Source organism: Balaenoptera acutorostrata, chromosome 14 (assembly GCF_949987535.1).
Source record: "Balaenoptera acutorostrata chromosome 14, mBalAcu1.1, whole genome shotgun sequence".
Taxonomy (NCBI): domain Eukaryota; kingdom Metazoa; phylum Chordata; class Mammalia; order Artiodactyla; family Balaenopteridae; genus Balaenoptera; species Balaenoptera acutorostrata.
The window spans coordinates 2,505,827-2,526,346 of record NC_080077.1 but is presented as its reverse complement, the minus strand read 5'-3'; the positions used below and the strand labels follow the sequence as shown (position 1 = coordinate 2,526,346).

Sequence of the window (20,520 nt, the reverse complement as noted above, 5' to 3'; positions counted from 1 at the left end):
TATTTCCATATGTGCCTGAGGGAAACATATTACAACATCAGAAAAGGGGGACTAAAGCTTTTGGCTCCTCTAATGCAGCTTATTGGGTTCAAAAAATAGAAAGGCAACGCCCACAGATGCAATTGATGATTAATGGTAAACGGTTTTGGGGGCTCTTGGATACTGGAGCTGACGTGTCAGTTATGACACAAATCCATTGGCCAAAACAATGGCCTGTTCATTCATCCATTTCGGAGCTACAAGGAATAGGGCAAACAACTGCTCCTCTACAACGTGCTCAATTGTTAAAATGGCAGGATTCAGAAGGACATATGGGTTATTTTCAACCTTACATTGTTTCCGGATTGCCCATTAACTTATGGGGCCGTGATATACTTAAAGATATGGGAGTGTTATTGTGTAGCCCTAACTCTACTGTGACTAGTATGTTATTGAACCAAGGTTTTCTTCCTAAGGGAGGCTTAGGCATTAATCAACAGGGAATTGTTGAACCTGTTGTTCCAAGGACTTTCACTAATAGACAGGGACGGGGTTTTTCTTAGGGGCCTTGGAGTCTCCTCCACTCACTGCTGATCCCATAACATGGTTGAGTGATTCACCTGTGTGGGTGGACCAATGGCCCCTGACTCAGGAGAAATTATTAGCTGCTCGTCAATTGGTCAATGAGCAATTATCATTAGGACATTTAGAACCTTCTACTAGTCCTTGGAACACTCCAATACTCGTTATACAAAAAAAGTCAGGAAAATATCGACTATTACAAGATTTAAGGGCTGTCAATCAAACTATGTTAATTATGGGAGCATTACAACCAGGTCTTCCTTCTCCTTCAGCCATTCCTCATACTTTTCATATTGTTATGGATTTAAAGGATTGTTTTTTCACTATTCCCCTGCATCCTGAAGATAAAAAGCGTTTTGCATTTAGTGTGCCTGCTGTTAACTTTCGAGAGCCTATGCAACGATATCAGTGGAAGGTGTTGCCTCAAGGTATGGCTAATAGTCCTACTTTATGTCAGAAATATGTTGCTCAGGCATTGCAACCTGTCCGTCTTCAGTTTCCTTCTTTATATTTAATTCATTACATGGATGATATATTATTAGCTCATTCTAATGTTACTATGTTACAGCATGCCCTTGAACAACTACAAAGATCACTTCAAAATTTTGGCCTAGTAATAGCAGATGAGAAGATTCAAAAAACATCCCCTTTTGCTTATCTGGGAAAATTTATCGATGCCACAAAAATTATTCCACAGAAAATTGAGATACGTACTGATCAGTTACATACATTAAATGATTTTCAAAAACTTTTAGGAGACATTAATTGGCTGAGACTTTCTTTAAAATTAACTACTGCCCAACTGCAACCTTTGTTTGATATTTTAAAAGGAGATTCTAACCCTCTATCTCCACGTACATTGACTTCTCAGGGAGCCAAGGCCTTACAATTGGTCAATGCTGCTATACAGCAAGCTCAATTAACTCGTATACATTCAGATTTACCTGTAAAATTAATCATTTGTCCTACTCCACATGTCCCTATGGGAGTTTTATGGCAACCTGTGGGAATTCTTGAATGGCTTCATAGGAAGGTAACTCCTTCTAAAGTTATTACTCCTTATTATGAATTGATTGCTTCTTTAGTACAGATGGGAAGAACTCCATGTACGCAACTCTTTGGCTATGATCCTACACACATAATTTTGCCTTATAATTCAGAACATTTTACGTGGTTATTACAGCACAGCAATCTATGGGGACTAGCCTTTTGTGGTTATTCTGGCCCTATAGATAACCATTATCCTGCTGATAAACTAATACAATTTGGTCTCACTACTCCTTACATTTTTCCCACAATCATTAAACGTTTTCCTCTACCAAATGCCTTTACTGTTTTTAAAGATGGATCATCTAATGGCATCGCAGCTATAATCACGGATACTGGCATCCAAATTAAAAAACGTACTAACTTGCGCTCTGCTCAGCGAGTTGAATTACATGCCATTATTATGGCCTTTCAAAATTTTTGCACGGTATCTTTTAATCTATATTCTGATAGTCATTATTTAGTTGAGGTCCTAGTAGCTTTGGAAACTGCCACACTTGGCCATACTAATGATGATCAGTTGTTTCATACCTTTATGACTTTACAGCATTTAATTCGTACACATCAAGGTCCCGTCGCAGTGCTTCGTATTAGAGCACATTCTTCCCTGCCTGGACCATTGACTTTCGGTAACACTTTGGCAGATTCTCTCACTAAATCTGTAGCAGGTGTTGTGACCCAGCCTGCTGCTGTGCAACACGCTCAGAATTCTCATTCTTTACATCATCAATCTTCAACCATGTTACGCAAACAGTTTGCTATTTCTCGAGAGGCCGCACGACAAATCGTAAAACAATGTACCCAACATGTTCCACATCCCCCAGTTCCTCATTTCGGAGCCAATCCTTGCAGTCTTCGCCCTGCTCATATATGGCAAATGGATGTTACTCATGTTTCTTCCTTTGGAAAGCTTCAGTTTGTTCATGTATCTATTGACACTTATTCTGGCTTCCTTTGTGCTACTGCCCAGACTGGAGAAGCCACAAAGCACGTTATTACCCACTTATTTCATTGTTTCACCTTCACGGGAATTCCTCAAATGCTTAAAACGGATAATGCCCCTGGATACACTAGTACCTCTTTTGCTTCTTTCTGTGCTGCTTCTAACATCACTCACCTTACTGGTATTCCTTATAATCCTCAAGGACAGGGCATCATGGAACGTGCAAATCAAGCTCTGAAGCTCACTCTTTTTAAAACACAAAAGGGGGAATATACTAAGACACCCCATGCCTTGTTGAATCATGCCTTGTTTATTTTAAATTTTCTGACAGTTGATCAAGCAGGTAAACACAGCTTTTGAACGTCCGACGGCCACTACCACAGCTCAAGGAGCTTCGGCACAGGTGCTGTGGAAGGACCCTCTGACAAATATATGGAATGGACCTGATCCAGTTTTAATCTGGGGTCGAGGTCATGTTTGTGTTTTTCCTAGAAGTGCTGACTCCCCTCGGTGGCTTCCTGAACGTCTTGTTAAACAGATAGATGGCAAGAAAGACCCTGCAGCTGATTCGGAGGATGCGGCGCCTCTCGCTGAATGTGAAGACTGCCCCAGGGATGGATCCCAAGAGAAGAGGTCGGAAAAGGAGGCGTCCAGCACGAAGGACTCGACAAAGTGATCCTCCGACTTGGGGTCAACTGAAGAAATTGGTGGCTCAAGCTCAGGAATTAGTGACTGCTCAAAGGACTCCTTTTACCCCTATGACAGTGTTTTTGGCTGTGTTGGCTGTTCTTTCTTCTTCTGCTCAAGCTGATGATTTATACTGGGCTTATGTTCCTGACCACCCCTTTGCTACAACCTGTTTCCTGGATTGATGCTGAATTCCCTGTATTTTATAATGATACTGTTTTTGGAGATTTTATTGGAAATATTAAGATGGCAAATATGTCTGTGAATTATTCCAATTGGTTTAATTATTTTCCTGTATGTTTAAGTCCACTAAATTTGGCATCAGGCTGTACTAAAGCTATAGCTTTTGAACATACTGTGCTATACACTGGAAAGGTAGAATCACAATATGCAACTAATAATAGAGGTATATATCACTTTACTGGTTCTTCTCTTACTTTATATTGTAGGCAGATAGTAAAACGAGAAGATTTATCTACATTTGTGCATTGGTATAAAGATCATCAATTAATTAACATTCAGGAACGTATTACCCGAGTTAACCCTAAAGATCCTTTTAATCAGTCTATAATCATTAAGAATTTACAACCTTCTGATTCCGGACGTTATCTGTGTGTTTTCTTATGTTGGCAATTATCCCATGCTTTGTAAAATTTGTTCTGGAAAGATATGTTCGTCTCAGTACTGAGCTCCATGGTTTGCGTTTACAACATGTTTTAAAAACGAAAAAAGGGGGATCTGTGGGAAGCATGCAGTCTTAGCCGGAGGTAACTTCCTGGAGGAGACAGTATGTCTCTCACAAAAAGCAAAGCCCTTACCTTGGAATACACTCTTTGTCCCAGGCCTGAGGGATGTAAAAGAGATTAGCAAAGCTATCTCAAGCCAGGAGACCTCAGGGAACTGAGAGTCCTGGTTGTTCCTTATGGCTGGGGGCTGTGTGTGTGCCTGGTTAAGGGAAGATAATGCTCAAGGATGGTCGTTGTAAACTTGTTGACGTCCGTGGTAGTGACTGAACTGAGACGATAAGCAATTCCATGGGATTATTGTCTAATGATGAGTTCCTCTTCTATGTAAGATTCAGTAGATTCTAAATAAAGTGCCTTGCAACCATCAGTTGTCTTGGTCCTTCTGACCCCATACTCACGGGGCTATTCAGTCCCTTACCCCTGTCTGTCAGGACCTGGAAGACCCCCTGCAGTGGCTGGACCATCGCAACAAACACCTATGTGCTCTTAGCTTTGGTTCACCAACTGCTACCATTTTGCAATATTTCTTTTATTTCTCTCTATATAATTATATATGAATTTTTTTGGCCAAACCTATCAAAAGTAACTTGTAAGCATCTTGACATTCCAACCTCTTAATATTTCAGCATGTTCTTCTAAGAACCAGGATGTTCTCCATGGTCACAATAATATTATCATGTCTGAGAAATTTAAAATTAATGATATTATAAAATGTACAGTTTCTAATTAAATTTCTCCAATTGTTCCTAAATGTCTCTGCAGCATTTTTTTTTCTTTTTAATTTAAAAAAAAATTTTTTTTTAATTTTTGGCTGTGTTGGGTCTTCGTTGCTGCATGTGGGCTTTCTCTAGTTGCGGCGGTGCGCAGGCTTCTCATTGCAGTGGCTTCTCTTGTTGCGGACCATGGGCTCTAGGTGCACGGGCTCAGTAGTTGTGGCACATGGGCTTAGGTGCTCTACGGCATGTGGGATCTTCCCAGACCAGGGCTCGAACCCGTGTCCCCTGCATTGGCAGGTGGATTCTTAACCACTGCACCACCAGGGAAGCCCTTTGCAGCATTTTTTTAAGCCAGGATCAAAATGTTGATTATTCTACATTGTGTTGTCACAGCTCTTTCGTCTCATTTAATCTAGAAAAACCCTCACCCTTTTATCTCTGAAAAGTCCAGGCTAGTTGCATTGCAGAGTCTTCCACAACCTGAATTTTTCTATTTGTTTCCTCCTGTTAGAATGAGATTAGACCTTTCAGCGAGAAGGCTGCAGAAGTGGTGCTGTGTATCTTCCTTTGCCGCTCATCAGAGGAACGTTACTGCTCATGCCGTGTGTGATCGGTTGATTAAGGAGGTGTCTGCCAGACCTCTCACTGCAAAGGTCCCCTTCCTAGTCCCTGGTCACGAGTGGTTTGTGTGGCGATACATGGAGATCGTGCGACTGCCCTGCTTCCCAACCTGTCACCCAGTGGTTTCAGTGTCCACCCAAGATCCTTGCCTGTACTCCTTAGTAACTGGAGGTTGAAATGGTGATTTTCGAATTCTATCATTCCTTTGTCATTTATTAACTAACTTCCTTCTATTAAGAAGAACTCCCTCTCGGTGGCAATGTAAATTGATACAGCCACTATGGAGAACAGTATGGAGGTTCCTTAAAACACTAAAAATAGAACTACCATCCGACCCAGCAACCTCCCTACTGGGCATATATCTGGAGAAAAACATGGTTTAAAAAGATACATGCACCCCAATGTTCACTGCAGCGCTATTTACAATAACGAAGACATGGAAGCAACCTAAATGTCCATCGACAGAGGAGTGGATAAAGGATAAAGGAGTGGATAAAGAAGATGTTGTATATATACAATGGAATATTACTTAGCCATGAAAAGAATGAAATAATGCCATTTGCAGCAACATGGATGGGCCTAGAGATTATCATACTAAGTGAAGTAAGTCAGACAGAGAAAGACAAATATTACATAATATCACCTATGTGGAATCTAAAACAATGATACAAACGAACTTATTTACGAAACAGAAATAGACCCACAGACATAGAAAACAACCTTATGGTTACCAGACAGGAAAGGAGGGGAGGGATAAATTAGGAGTTTGGGATTAACATATACACACTACTATATATAAAATAGATAACCAACAAGGTTATAGCACAGGAAACTGTACTCAATATTTTATAATAACCTATAAGGGAAAAGGATCTGATTCAGTTATATATATATATTTATATATATTTATATTTATATATATTTATATATATTTATATATATATATATAAATATTTTTATATATGTAAATATAAATATATATATATAAAACTGAATCATATTGCTGTATACCTGAAACTAACACAACATTGTAAATCAACTTTACCCCAATTTTTAAAAATTGGGGAATAAAGTGAGAGGCCCCTCTCACTTTTTTTTCCTTTTAGTATCACAATAGATTCATCAATTTTTTTAATTCTAGGTTTGATGATCTATTGCCACTATTATTTGTTTTACTGCATAACTTTTCAAAATTTGGTTAATAGGTCTTCTAAAGAAGGCTACATGTTCTACACGTCTCCACCAGGCTCGCCTGTGCTTTGCCTGCTCCAGACCCGGAATCATCCACTACTCCAAGCATCCTCCGTCCCCTTCAGTGGGGATGTAACTCAGAAAACAACATCTACGTGCAGGTTCTCTCATGACTACTGGGGTGTCCTCCTGGAAATCCCTGTCAGTGGACAAAGCCAGGAATTTATGGCTGTCGGTATATAAACACCCCGTTTAAAAGTCAAAAAAACCTTTTAAGTATATTAAAAGTATCTGAGAAGTCTCAATCTAACCCTTATGCTTTCTGCCCCATTTCTACTCACTCTATATTCATTTTTGGTGTATCCCCTCTGTGTGGTGTTTGTTTTTACAAAATAAGCAACTATTTATATTTATACTTAATATTTATAAATATTTAAAATATATATGTACATTTTAAGTTTCCCTCACTTCTGTTTTTTTTTCTTCATTGGAGTATAATTGCTTTACAATGGTGTTAGTGTCTGCTTTATAACAAAGTGAATCAGCTATACATATACATATATCCCCATACCTCTTCCCTCTTGCGTCTCCCTCCCTTCCACCCTCCCTATCCCACCCCTCTAGGTGGTCACAAAGCACCGAGCTGATCTCCCTGTGCTATGCGGCTGCTTCCCACTAGCTATCTAGTTTACATTTGGTAGTGTATATATGTCAATGTTATTCTCTCACTTCGTGCCAGCTTACCCTTCCGTTTCCCTCACTTCTTACACAAAAGGTACATATATAACACGCTATATACATATTATACTTTATAAAGTCTTTTAGTGAAAAACTTAAAAGTAAGTTCCGGAAATCAGCCCCATAATATTTCACAGAGATCCTTCTCATTCTTTTTCAGGGCTGCACAGCACTCCATTCTGTGGATGCCCCACAGTTTATTCCATTAGTTGCCTAAGGATGACATCTCGGTTGTTTCCAGTAACTGGCTACACAAGTAACGCCACGAGGAGTAACCGTTCCTCCTTAAAGTCTTCCCCAATTTCCTTCCTCTACCTCAACCTGAGATTGAGTTCAGTGTCTCTCCCTTGAGCCCCAGTTATCGGATTGAACTTGGTTTAAATTATGTTTGGATTCCTAGGCTGCACCAGTGGAATTTAAGGAGAAGCCTGAGCAGGCAAGGCTTTGTCTTGGGAATGTGAAGCCCCCAGGCTGGTCAAAAAGATAAAAAAACATTCACGTGCCTGTCAGTGTATGATTCAAAGCCAGCCCTCTATTTTACTACCATAAAGTTGAGTGACTGAATGTCTCTTTGCTGCAAAGAACCAAACCCTTTCTTATAATATTGAAAGGTTTGTTCCATGATTCCAAGAACAGTTGACTTGTACCCCTGAATTATACACGTTATAGGAAACCATGTTCCTCAGATTTGTTGTAAAGAATTGCGCTCGTGAAATTTGAACTATGTTTGTCACAAGAGAGTAAACTGCCTCCTTAACAAAAAATAACTAACCCACTTATGATAGCCTTAAATTATTTTGTTTAATTATAATGAATCAATTGCTGAGTTTAAAGTGCCCTGTTAATTGCTAGTTTAGGAACATTATTTGAAATCTCTCCTCCCTGCCTAAATTCTATGTAAGTAAAAGTAATAAGTATCTCCAACAGATAAATTTTTAGACATAGCACAAAACAGTATTTTATCACAGAGGAAGCTAGGGGCCCAGAGCTATTAAGATCTGAGCATCTATGTTGATGGAACTATATTTGTACTCACAGGCCAGCTGAGCTAGGATGTGTACGTTCTATGCATTAATTAGGATGAACTAGTGTAAATTAGGCACACTTGAAGTGTTATTTCAAACTGTCAAATGATTTTATTTTTAAAATATAGATGTGGGCTTCCCTGGTGGCGCAGTGGCTAAGAATCTGCCTGCCAATGCAGGGGACACGGGTTCGAGCCCTGGTCCGGGAAGATCCCACATGCCGCGGAGTAACTAAGCCCATGTGCCACAACTACTGAGCCTGCGCTCTAGACCCCGCCCGCCACAACTACTGAAGCCCGCGCGCCACAACTACTGAGCCTGCGCTCTAGAGCCCGCGTGCCACAACTACTGAAGCCCACGTGCCTAGAGCCCGTGCTCCGCAACAAAAGAAGCCACCGCAATGAGAAGCCCGTGCACCGCAACGAAGAGTAACCCCCGTTCGCCACAAGTAGAGAAAGCCCGCGCGCAGCAGCAAAGACCCAACGCAGCCAAAAATAAATAAATAAAATAAAATAAATAATTCTTTTAAAATAAAATATAGATATGACCACATAACACCTAGACAAGCATTTTTTTTTTTAAAGGATTTTTCTTATTTATTTATTTATTTATTTATTTATTTATTTTTGGCTGTGTTGGGTCTTCGGTTCGTGCGAGGGCTTTCTCCAGTTGCGGCAAGCGGGGGCCACTCTTCATCGCGGTGCGGGGACCGCTCTTCATCGCGGTGCGCGGGCCTTTCTCTATCGCGGCCCCTCCCGTCGCGGGGCACAGGCTCCAGACGCGCAGGCTCAGCAATTGTGGCTCACGGGCCCAGCTGCTCCGCGGCATGTGGGATCTTCCCAGACCAGGGCTCGAACCCGTGTCCCCTGCATTAGCAGGCAGATTCTCAACCACTGCGCCACCAGGGAAGCCCAAGCATTTTTTTTTAATTTTTATTTATTTATTTGTTTATTTATGGCTGTGTTGGGTCTTCGTTTCTGTGTGAGGGCTTTCTCTAGTTGTGGCGAGCGGGGGCCACTCCTCATTGCGGTGCACGGGCCTCTCACTGTCGCAGCCTCTCTTGTTGCGGAGCACAGGCTCCAGACGCGCAGGCTCAGTAATTGTGGCTCACGGGCCCAGCCGCTCTGCGACATGTGGGATCTTCCCAGACCAGCGCTCGAACCCGTGTCCCCTGCATTAGCAGGCAGATTCTCAACTACTGCGCCACCAGGGAAGCCCCACAAGCATTTTTTTTAATCTCCTTTTCCATCAGAAACACTCCAGGAATGACAGGTGACATTCACGTGATACCCATTCAGAGAAGACTGAATTGGAGTGAACCAGGAATGTCTTTTATTATGCAGATGACAACGAATCCACCCTGGTGTGAAAAGTAAAGGAAATCATTTATAAATCCTGGGTACAAAACAAGACCTCCTGGCCTCCCTCTCAGCAGCTGAAGAGGAGCTGGTGAATTCAGGCCCATCTGATAGGCAAGGATCACATCAATCCCATCAAGTCTCATAAATCCTTCAAACGACTTGGTACATTGATATTAGAAGTTGTCTCTCTCTTTTTTCTTGCAAAGTGGGAAGGAGTTGGTCACACAACCCCTAGTTAACAGAAAGGAACGTGTGGTCTCTAGGAAATCTCCAGCTTCTCAGAGGCGGCAGCAGACAGGCACTCAGGAGGGCCCTGCTGTGCTGAAGGGGACATTGAGAAATGTCTCCTGCAGAACAGTCAACAAGCTGCCTTTCCTCAAGATCCACACGGAGAGTGTGACACACCCTCAGGCAGAAACCTGGAAAACCCACCTCACACTTGACTCAATTTATGTTTCTTTCAGCCTTTCTGTGTCCCCTGTATTGTGGACATTTGAGGCAAAGTGAGGTGAGAAAATGCTCCTGGGCCTTGAGCCTGAAGCCAGAGCATGATTCCTTCAGCGCAGGTGCTGACCGTCCACTCTGGGGCCTCTGCGCTGCTCAACCCACGAATATGGCTCCTGCGGGGGGGGATGGTGGGGTGGCGGGGTGGAGGGGTGGCGGGGTGGAGGGGTGGCGGGGTGGCGGGGGTGGCGGGGTGGAGGGGTGGCGGGGTGGAGGGGTGGCGGGGATGGCGGGGGTGGAGGGGTGGAGGGGTGGAGGGGTGGAGGGGATGGTGGGGTGGAGGGGTGGAGGGGATGGTGGGGTGGAGGGGTGGAGGGGTGGAGGGGTGGAGGGGTGGAGGGGTGGAGGGGTGGAGGGGATGGTGGGGTGGAGCGGTGGAGGGGTGGAGGGATGGAGGGGTGGAGGGGTGGTGGGGTGGAGGGGTGGAGGGGTGGAGGGGGTGGAGGGGTGGCGGGGTGGCGGGGTGGCGGGGTGGCGGGGGTGGAGGGGTGGAGGGGTGGAGGGGTGGAGGGGATGGCGGGGGTGGAGGGGTGGAGGGGTGGAGGGGATGGTGGGGTGGAGGGGTGGAGGGGTGGAGGGGTGGAGGGGTGGTGGGGTGGAGGGGTGGTGGGGTGGAGGGGTAGTGGGGTGGAGGGGTGGAGGGGTGGAGGGGATGGTGGGGTGGAGGGGATGGTGGGGTGGAGGGGTGGAGGGGTGGAGGGGATGGTGGGGTGGAGGGGTGGAGGGGTGGTGGGGTGGAGGGGATGGTGGGGTGGAGGGGTGGTGGGGTGGAGGGGTGGAGGGGTGGTGGGGTGGAGGGGATGGTGGGGTGGAGCGGTGGAGGGGTGGAGGGATGGAGGGGTGGAGGGGTGGTGGGGTGGAGGGGTGGAGGGGTGGAGGGGTGGTGGGGTGGAGGGGTGGTGGGGTGGAGGGGTAGTGGGGTGGAGGGGTGGAGGGGTGGAGGGGATGGTGGGGTGGAGGGGATGGTGGGGTGGAGGGGTGGAGGGGTGGAGGGGATGGTGGGGTGGAGGGGTGGAGGGGTGGAGGGGATGGTGGGGTGGAGGGGTGGAGGGGTGGAGGGGTGGTGGGGTGGAGGGGTGGAGGGGTGGAGGGGTGGAGGGGTGGCGGGGTGGCGGGGTGGAGGGGTGGAGGGGTGGCGGGGTGGAGGGGTGGAGGGGTGGAGGGGTGGAGGGGTGGTGGGGTGGAAGGGATGGTGGGGTGGAGGGGTGGAGGGGATGGTGGGGTGGAGGGGTGGAGGGGTGGCGGGGTGGCGGGGTGGCGGGGTGGAGGGGTGGAGGGGTGGAGGGGTGGTGGGGTGGAAGGGATGGTGGGGTGGAGGTGTGGAGGGGATGGTGGGGTGGAGGGGTGGAGGGGTGGCGGGGTGGAGGGGTGGAGGGGTGGAGGGGTGGAGGGGTGGTGGGGTGGAGGGGTGGAGGGGTGGAGGGGTGGAGGGGTGGAGGGGTGGTGGGGTGGAAGGGATGGTGGGGTGGAGGGGTGGAGGGGATGGTGGGGTGGAGGGGTGGAGGGGTGGCGGGGTGGCGGGGTGGAGGGGTGGCGGGGTGGAGGGGTGGAGGGGTGGCGGGGTGGAGGGGTGGAGGGGTGGCGGGGTGGAGGGGTGGCGGGGTGGAGGGGTGGCGGGGTGGCGGGGTGGCGGGGTGGCGGGGTGCAGGGGTGGCGGGGTGGAGGGGAGGGTGGGGTGGTGGCCCCGGGGCACAGGTGGCAGGAAGAAAGCTCTGGGTGTAGGGGAGGGGACTGAGCCTCACGTTCTCTACTGCTTCCTGACCTTTCCAAGACCTCTCTCTGGAGCTAATCCTTGGCTTCTCTGCTGCTCATTAACGGCCGTCTTAAGGTGTTCAAACCACAACTCTGAAACTCTTCTCTCAAGCAGACTTTTCTCCGCTGTCCCCCTTCGCAGTTAACAGTGTAGGCACCTCCTTGACTTCCTCTCTCACCTCACATCCAGGGCATCCTCCAGGTCGAGGCCTCACCCCATCTCCAGCACCACCCACTGCTCCGAAGCCACCGGCGCCTCTTCCCCAAGCGGCAGTGCCCTCCTGGCTAGCGTCCTGCTTCCCCTGCACCTTGACAGGCTTGTCCTCACAGCTGGAGTCAATTTTAAAGCAAATCAGCTCAAAACTGTCCACTGCTCGACATTTTCTACAGTCTTAGGGGCTGAACTGTGTCCCCCAAACTGGGGTCCTAACTCCCAAGACCTCAGAATGTGACTGTATTTGGAAATAGGGTCTTTAAAGAGGTGATTACGGTAGAATGAGGTCATTAGGCTGGCCCTGATCCAACGTGACTGGTGTCCTTATAGGAAGAGGAGGTAAGGACCCAGATGGAGAGAGACACAGACACTGCGGGCAGAGGGACGACCCCACGAGGAGGCAGCAGCAGGCCAAGGACAGAGGCCAGCACCCTGACCTCGGACTCCCAGCCTCCAGGACTGTGAGAAGTATAGATTTCTGTTGTTTATCCACCGCCCAGCCTGTGGTGTATATCTACGGAGCCCGAGCGAACCAGCGCAGACGGCTTTCAGGGACACTGCGCCTAAGTCACGCTCCTGGTCCTGGGGTTCCTGTGCTGTGCCCAGGTCACGTCCAGTGTGGTCCCCCCCACGCCCTCCAGCTGCTGTGTTTGTTTGTGGGCTGCTCTCTACCCGTGAGGAAAGCAGCACAGGAACATCACCTGTCTGCCTCGCTCACTGTGTGTCTCCACCCGCGAGGTCTTCAGAAAATCAAACCTGAATATCAGTAAGACTCAAGACCCAGCTTCCAAATTACAGGAAATACAGGGGACAGGGGAACATGTCCCACGACACTATAAGGAGGAAGTAAGATTCAGGACATTGGAAACGCTACAGGACAACTAATCCGGTTTCTTTAGCAAATACAAAGGCAAGAAAAACAACAGGTGGGAAGGAGATTACAGATTAAGTGAGACTTAACAGACCTATCAACCAGTCACAAGATACGACCTCACTTGGATCCTACTTCAAGCAAAGTATTAAAAATCAGATTAAAAAAAAAAATCAGATAACTGGGGAAAGTTGCAGACTTGACACTTGATGATATTGACAAATTATAAACTTTTATTCAGTGTGCTAGTTTTGTGGTTTTGTGCACATGTGTGTGTTTTTAAAGAGACACCTTATCTTTAGAGACATTGCCTGAAATCGCTGTAGCTGAAATGATGTGGTAGTGAATTTCTTCAGAACAATCTGGAGAAGGTGGGCTCGGGGGAAAGGGGTGGCGGAAGTGAACCAGGTTTTCTGAGGGACGCTTGTTGAAGCTGTGCAGTGGGTGAGACAAGTCCATTATGTTAGTCCCCTATCGCTTAAAATCTTTCTGAATAAATTTAAGTATAAAAACAGAAACTACGCAGCGCAAAGGGCATGAAGAGGCATTTCACAGGAGACAAATCAATGTAGCCACTAAAAATACAAACGGACATAAACTTTATTTGGCTGAGAAGTGCAGTTCTACCCATTTAACGGGCAAAAAAATTTTAAAGTCTGACTATACCAAGTGTGGGAGAGGGTGGTGAGCCCCAGAATCTCTTGTGTTTTGCTGCTGGTGTGTAAATTAGCACAATGGATTTGGAAGATGGCATGGCATTCCTCCTAAAGTTGAACAATTACATTCTCAGGTAGTGTGTGTGCGTGTGTGTGTGTATGCGCGTGTGTGTGTGTGTGTGTGTGTATACATGTACTTCTACACACACACCACATCCAGGAGAAACTCTTGTGCATATACTCCAGGAGTTGTGTATAAGGATGTTTGTAGAAAATAAATAAATCAATAAACAAGTCAGGAGAGCTGCACATGGACCAGTGATGAAAGTGTGGCTTGAACCAAAACCAGCGTTGGAACTAAGGCCATCCTCTGCCACTAAGTACAGAACAGCCCCCTTTGCTGGGTGAGACTCACGCCAGCCTGCAGCCCGTCCAGCCTGTTAGCCCTGGGCTGTGTCAGCAGGTAGAATCAGATTTTCATTTTGTAAGATGCTGCAGGGACACATTTCCCAACTGCACTTGAAATAAAACTTGAGTATTTAATCTGATTTCAAGTCAAGTCTTTCTGGCTGTGTGTGTGCATGTGCCTGTGTGTATCCTTGAACTTGTCCCATTGCGACAGTTAAAAGCCAAAGCATCACATGCATCAGTATCATCTGCTGCCTGGCAGTCCAAGCGCCCTGCCCCTGCCCGCCCAGCCTGCTGACTTGCTGGATGTCCGAGTGAACGGAGAAGCCTGGGCTGGAGGTCCTCGGTGGACAACGGAAAGCGGGTGTGCACCTGCCAACCGGCCGGGAAGGGACAGGACCAGACCCCAGGGAACAGAAGCCAAGGTGAACTCGCTGCTTTTCCCCGCAGCCCATGACCCCTGAGTCTAGGGAGCTGGGACTGCGCAGAAGGCAAAGTTTTCTAAAAGGACGTAACCTGGAACTCTTATTTTAGATAGTGGCATGTTTCAAGAGACACCCACCCCTGCCCGGACTAGGCCGGACGTCACCCTGGTGTGGGGGACCCTGGACCCTGCAAACCAAATCTCCCCGCAGGAAAGACCGGGGCCCTTGGTGTGGCTGTCACCCTACTGTCCTGCATTTAAGATCAGCAACCTTGAGAGAAAATAAAGACAACGGGATTAAATTAGCCTGAAAGAATGCATCAAGGCAAATACAACAATGAGTCATTAAATAACATTTTGGACATAAACAGATGTTCTCTTTGGGCCAATTTTCTAGGTTGGTGGGTATTTTAAGCTTTACTGAGGACAACAGATGTAAATGTTATTAAGTGTCTGGAATAAGTGGAGCATCGCCCATTTGTCCCTTGTTTTCTCCGAATCAACTCTAAGTCAATATATGTTTATGTCTGTAATCTAAAAATTGATCGGAAGGTTTCTGTTTCTTCTGAAGAAACAGAAAAGTAGTACTACCTGTTGACTATTTCCACATCTTTGTTACGTTTAGAATGTTCAATTCTATTGTATACAATCAACCCAAAGAGCGGTTAGTTGTCCAGCCCCTACCGTGTCCCAAGCAGGGTGCTAACACCACGGGGAACGCGAGCCCACGTCCTCAGAAAGGAAGGTCAAGGATTTGAGTCAGGGGTGCACGATTCAAGGAGGACTCTGCCACCCTCCTGCATGCAGAGAACTCTGATTGGCTCTTACAAAAGCTTAGTAGGGAAATCACTTTCCTTGGAGATTGCCAGAAAAGTGTTCCACCCATGCACTTTTCTACAAGGTATAAAGTTGCCCCTAAATTAAGCTGGAGAAATCACAGGCTCCACCTTGTACCACATGCCTTGTCTCCCATGAAGCTGTTCACTGACCTCTGTTTTGCCGTATATTCTCAGATTATATCTATAGATACTATATGAGGGATTATAGAAAATTCAATGCTATATTCATTGTGGGGATTTATTTCTGAGAGTGATGTCCACTGCCTTATACGGGATACCCTTGATGGGCACATAACAGAAGAATTAACCTCAGACCATAGCTCTAAGAAAGGCTATATTCTTGGTTACTCCTGTGTTTTAATGTGTAGATGCTGTGAATTGCATAACTGATAATGTTTCCCTTTTTGCCTCAACCTCCAGGAAGCTGAGAGTTAAATTCTAAGCCCTCCTTTAACAGTTGGGAGGATGGGATGGTAGATATTTATCTCTTGTTTCACTCTCTGCCTTCATTTTCCCCATCACCTTGATCTGGTTTTTAGTGTCAGGCTATTGTGTTGAGAGCATCGTTAATGAGGTGGGTCAGATCCCTCTTGGCACGTAGGTTAGATACAAACGTATTTAAGAACCACACAGATGCCTATATTCCATGGAAGAGATGTCATGCTGCAAGTCTACCTCACAGAATTTGGTACCACGAACCACGGACACACGCTGGAGGGAAAACATAAAACCCCACGGATAAAACCTCACGATGGAGAACGTCAGCACCCGGAGCCAGCGTGCGATGCCCGTGCTCACCCCGTCCTGGTCCAGCCTTAGCCCATCCTGTTGCCAGTGGTGACTCCTCTGATGGCCACAGGATGTGGGAGCAGAATCTGCGCCCAACAGCCAGAATGGCATGGAAGGCGACTCCCACCAGCCTGCCCTTCTGGCCCTTCCTCCTGGACTCCACACCCCAACCTTCGCGCCGGGACAGAATTCAAGCAAGGTGCTGCCATAGCACAGTCCCCAGGGCGACATGACAAACCATCTAGATTCACCCCATACCCGGCTTTTTCCCTGACTCTTTCTTCCAGAATTCTTTTTGCATTTACTATTTCCATGGTAGAAGTGGAGAAAGTGCTTTGCTCATGAGAATCAATTTATCACAAAAAAACCTTACGAAGGCCAGAGACAAAAATGTTCAACGTACCTTAAAAACTGACATCGTCGATTCAACAAATGGTGTTGGAGAAACAAGATATCCACACGCTAAAGAAAGAAGCCGTACCTTACACCATATACAAAAATTGACTCAAAATAGATCAAAGACCTAAACAGAAAACCTAAAACTATAAACTTCTAAAGAAGAAAACAGGGAAAAGCTTCACGGCATGAGATTTAGCAATGACTTCTTGGATATGACACCAAAAGAACAGCAACAAAGAAAAAATAGACGCATTGGACCACATCGAAATTTAAAACTTCTGAGTATCAAAGGACACAATCGACAGAGTGAAAAGGCAACCCAGGGAATGGGAGAGAATATTTGCAGATTATATACCAGGTAAGAGGCTGATTTCCAAAATGTTAAATAATTCTTACAACTCAAAAACAACAAAAATTCCTGTTAAAAAGTGGACAGAGGACTGAAATAGACATTTCTCCAAAAAAGATATACAAAGGGTCAATAAGCACATGAAAAGATGGTTAACATCACCAATCATTGCAGAAATGAAAATCAAACCCCAATGAGATATCACCTCACAGCCAGTAGGATGCCTACCGTAAAGAAAAAAAACAAACAAACAGAAAATAGCAAATGTTGGCAAGGATGTGGAGAAATTAGAACACTTGTGCATTGGTGCTGGAAACGTAAAATAGTGCAACTGTTGTGAAAAGCCGTATGGAGTTTCCTCAAAAAACTAAAAATATAATTATCAGATGGTACAGTAATTCTACTTCTGGTTATAGACACAAAATAAGTGAAAGCAGAGATTCAAACAAATGTTTGTGTACCCATGTTCACAGCAGCATTATTCACAAGAGCCAAAAGACAGAAGCAGCCCAATCTGTCGATAGGTTAATAGATAAACAAAATGTGGTATATACGTACAATGGAATATGATTCAGCCGTAAAAAGGAAGAAAATTCTGACACCTGCTACAACATGGATGAACTTAGAGGACATGATGCTCAGTGAAATAGGCCAGTCACAAAAGGACAAAAACTGTATGATTCCACTTACATAAGTGGTCGAGATCATGGAGACAGTAAAATAATGTCTATTTCTTGTGGGGGAGGGAGTGACAGAAGAGGGGATGGAGAGTTATTGTTTAATGGGTACAGAGTTTCAGTTTTGCAAAATAAAGAAATCTTGCATGGTTGGTGGTGATGGTTGCACAACAATGCAAATGTACTTAACGCCACTAAACTGTACACTTTAAAATGGTTAAGATAGTAAATCTTACGTGTATTTTACCACAATTTTAAAACTATCCCCCCCACAGAATGACATCATTGATCCAAAGTATGAAGCATCTCTCTCAATACATGCACAAGAAATAATATATACCAAGTTCGTGGACATCTTTCTGCAAGGCAAGTGAAATAAGGAGTGTTGTCCTAGAGGTGCAGTTCCGTAAGTTCACACCAGTCTGCATTCCCACAGGTGTGCTTTTCATCCACCTAGTACCTGCTCTCTCAGTTCTAGATACTGAAAGCAGGTCTGGAGTTGGCGTTGCTGCCTTACCTCCCTTCTCCAGGCCTGGGGTGGGATCCCAGACCCATGGGCTTCCATCCTAACTTCTGCGCCAAATTTTAATATCTTTTATTTGATATTTTCAGTATTTTTTCTACTTTCCCCTTCCCTTCTACACTAGAAACGTTTCCCACACTCTTTCCATCTCACTAGAGCCCTGACCACTAAATGCGCATGGCCAGATCCTCTCTCGTCTTTGGAGCTGGACCATGCCATGCAGTAGGGGTGCTAACGTGTATAAGGAAAGGCCTCCCTGAAACCATGGAATCACCAGGTGCCTGACTGCAGACTGGGAGGTGCTCCCCAGATTGCCAACCCCACGCCTGCAGGATGGGAGCACACACCCCTCCAGCTGCTGGGGGCACTAACACCTTCCAGGGAATTGCCTTCAGCTCAGAGAACCCCTTCACCCAAATCTCGCCCTGTTCCTGGGGTATCCCACATCCAGGGATGGGGTGCAATGACCTGGTCCCTCCCTCCTATTAGGATTGGTGAAGCCCATGCTGTGACTGCACATGTGTGTACAACCTCTCCCTCTGCCCAATCTTTGCCTTCATCCCCACAAGTGCGGACCCAGAGAGCACTCCTGTGAAACTTACTGGAAGGCAGGTGTTCATCTCAGAGTCTAAGTTCCAGGCAGCCGAAACCAGAGGCCCTGTCAGAGACCATTCCCTCAGGACCTTCCTCGACCCTGGATATCGTGACAACAGAGCTTCCCTGAAGAAGCAAGTGGACTCTCTAGGGCCGGCCAGGAGAAGCGATAAATACCCCTCCCACTCAAATTTACCCTTAAACCTCTTTGCGTGTTTCTATACAACCATCACACCTCCCCTTCCCTCTGCGAAAAGAAAAGGGATCAACTCTATGCACAATGAGAACAAAGCCCTTGCGTTGACTCTCTTGTCCTTCTCTGCACCTCTTGACAGGAGTGGTCCTCCTACGGAAGAGGTTTCACCCTTCCCGGCGGGAGTTCCCTTAGGACACACATTCTCTTTCTTCTTTCCCTGCAACGTTCATTCTCATCTTCCCTGTGCCTAGTCAAGTAGCTAAAGACTATAGAGAAATTCTAAAACTGAGAATGGCAATGACAACAGCAAGTATTTCAAACAAATTATATTCCACCATACATACATATAATCACATAATTATGTGATTACCTATGGATAGGTAGGTAGATAATAGATTGATACATAGACAGATAAATGGATGGATGGATGGACAGATACGCAAATGATAGATAGATAATAGATGCATAGATAGATAATGGATGGATAGATAAATAATAAGTGGATGGATAAATAGATAAATAGATATCAGTACATAGACAATAGGTGGATGGATAGATAAATAATGGATGGATGGATAGATAGATAATAGATAAATGCATAGATGGATAATGGACGGATAAATAATAGATGGATGGATGGATGGATGGATGGATAGACAGACAGACAGACAGATGGACAGACAGACAGGAAATGTGTACACAGTAATGGGTGGGACGCGTCGTATAACAGATGTGGAATATAAGACGCATACCAGATTCCTGGTTTGGCTTTGAGAGAGACTTGGGAATACTTTTAATGATTAAAGGAAAGAGAATACACAGGAAGAAAATAGTGGTGATGGCATCTGCAAGCCTAGAGAAGATAGGAAGAAGAGGGGTCACAAGGAGGCAGATCTGGACACGCTGAGCATGAAGCTGGGGCATCACCCAGCGGAGCTGGAGTAGAAACCTAGACTGCTGATGCCTACTTGCAATCACTCAAACTTGTAGAAGCCAAGCCAGGATTTGAATTCAGTTTGAATCCAGTTCTGACAGGCCCTAGAGTCTAGGCCTGGAACCCTGGGCATTCTGCCCCTTGTCCGCCACTACTGCTTCTAGAGACAGTAACACAACACACAGGAAACAACCAGCTCTTAAACGTAATAAATAGCAGAAAAGTGGGAATCACGTTGGTGTTTTCTCTGTTAGGTCAACTCAAGAGAAACTAGTTTCATCTTGAAAACAAATTTTTTCTGAACTTCAGAAAGTCTCAAAAAGTGTGCCAGGAAAATTGAAATGTCCCACCATTTCAACATTAAAAAATGTATAGGAAGCAGAAAATTGACAGATGCGTTACTAAACTTTTGTCTTTGAATGTTCACTGTCATTAATTTGAATTAAGTGGAAAAACAAACAGCGTGAATTAATAAAAACCATGACTGATGCATAATAGTTTCTAAATGAACCTTTATTACTTTCAAGCCCTCATAATTAAAGGAAGTAAATTCTGGGAAAGCATTGTTCAGCCAAAGCTTTGTTCACGATGCCTTTAAGAGCAGAATTTTATGATTTTCACATTAAAATCTCTCATTGTAAGTAGATCTTGCCAATGTATTTGAAAACAGCATGCTCCCTTAGGTAAGAGCAATTTAATTTGCCTAATTAAGATGCAAGCTTTTTCTTCCATGACAACGTCAATAATCTTAGCAT

General features: G+C 45.6%; 1 protein-coding gene across 1 annotated transcript in view; it reads right to left on the bottom strand.

Moving 5' to 3' along the window:
* RPS6KA2 (ribosomal protein S6 kinase A2) overlaps positions 1 to 20,520 on the bottom strand; it is a 375,942-nt gene that overhangs the window by 335,893 nt on the left and 19,529 nt on the right. The window lies entirely within an intron of this gene.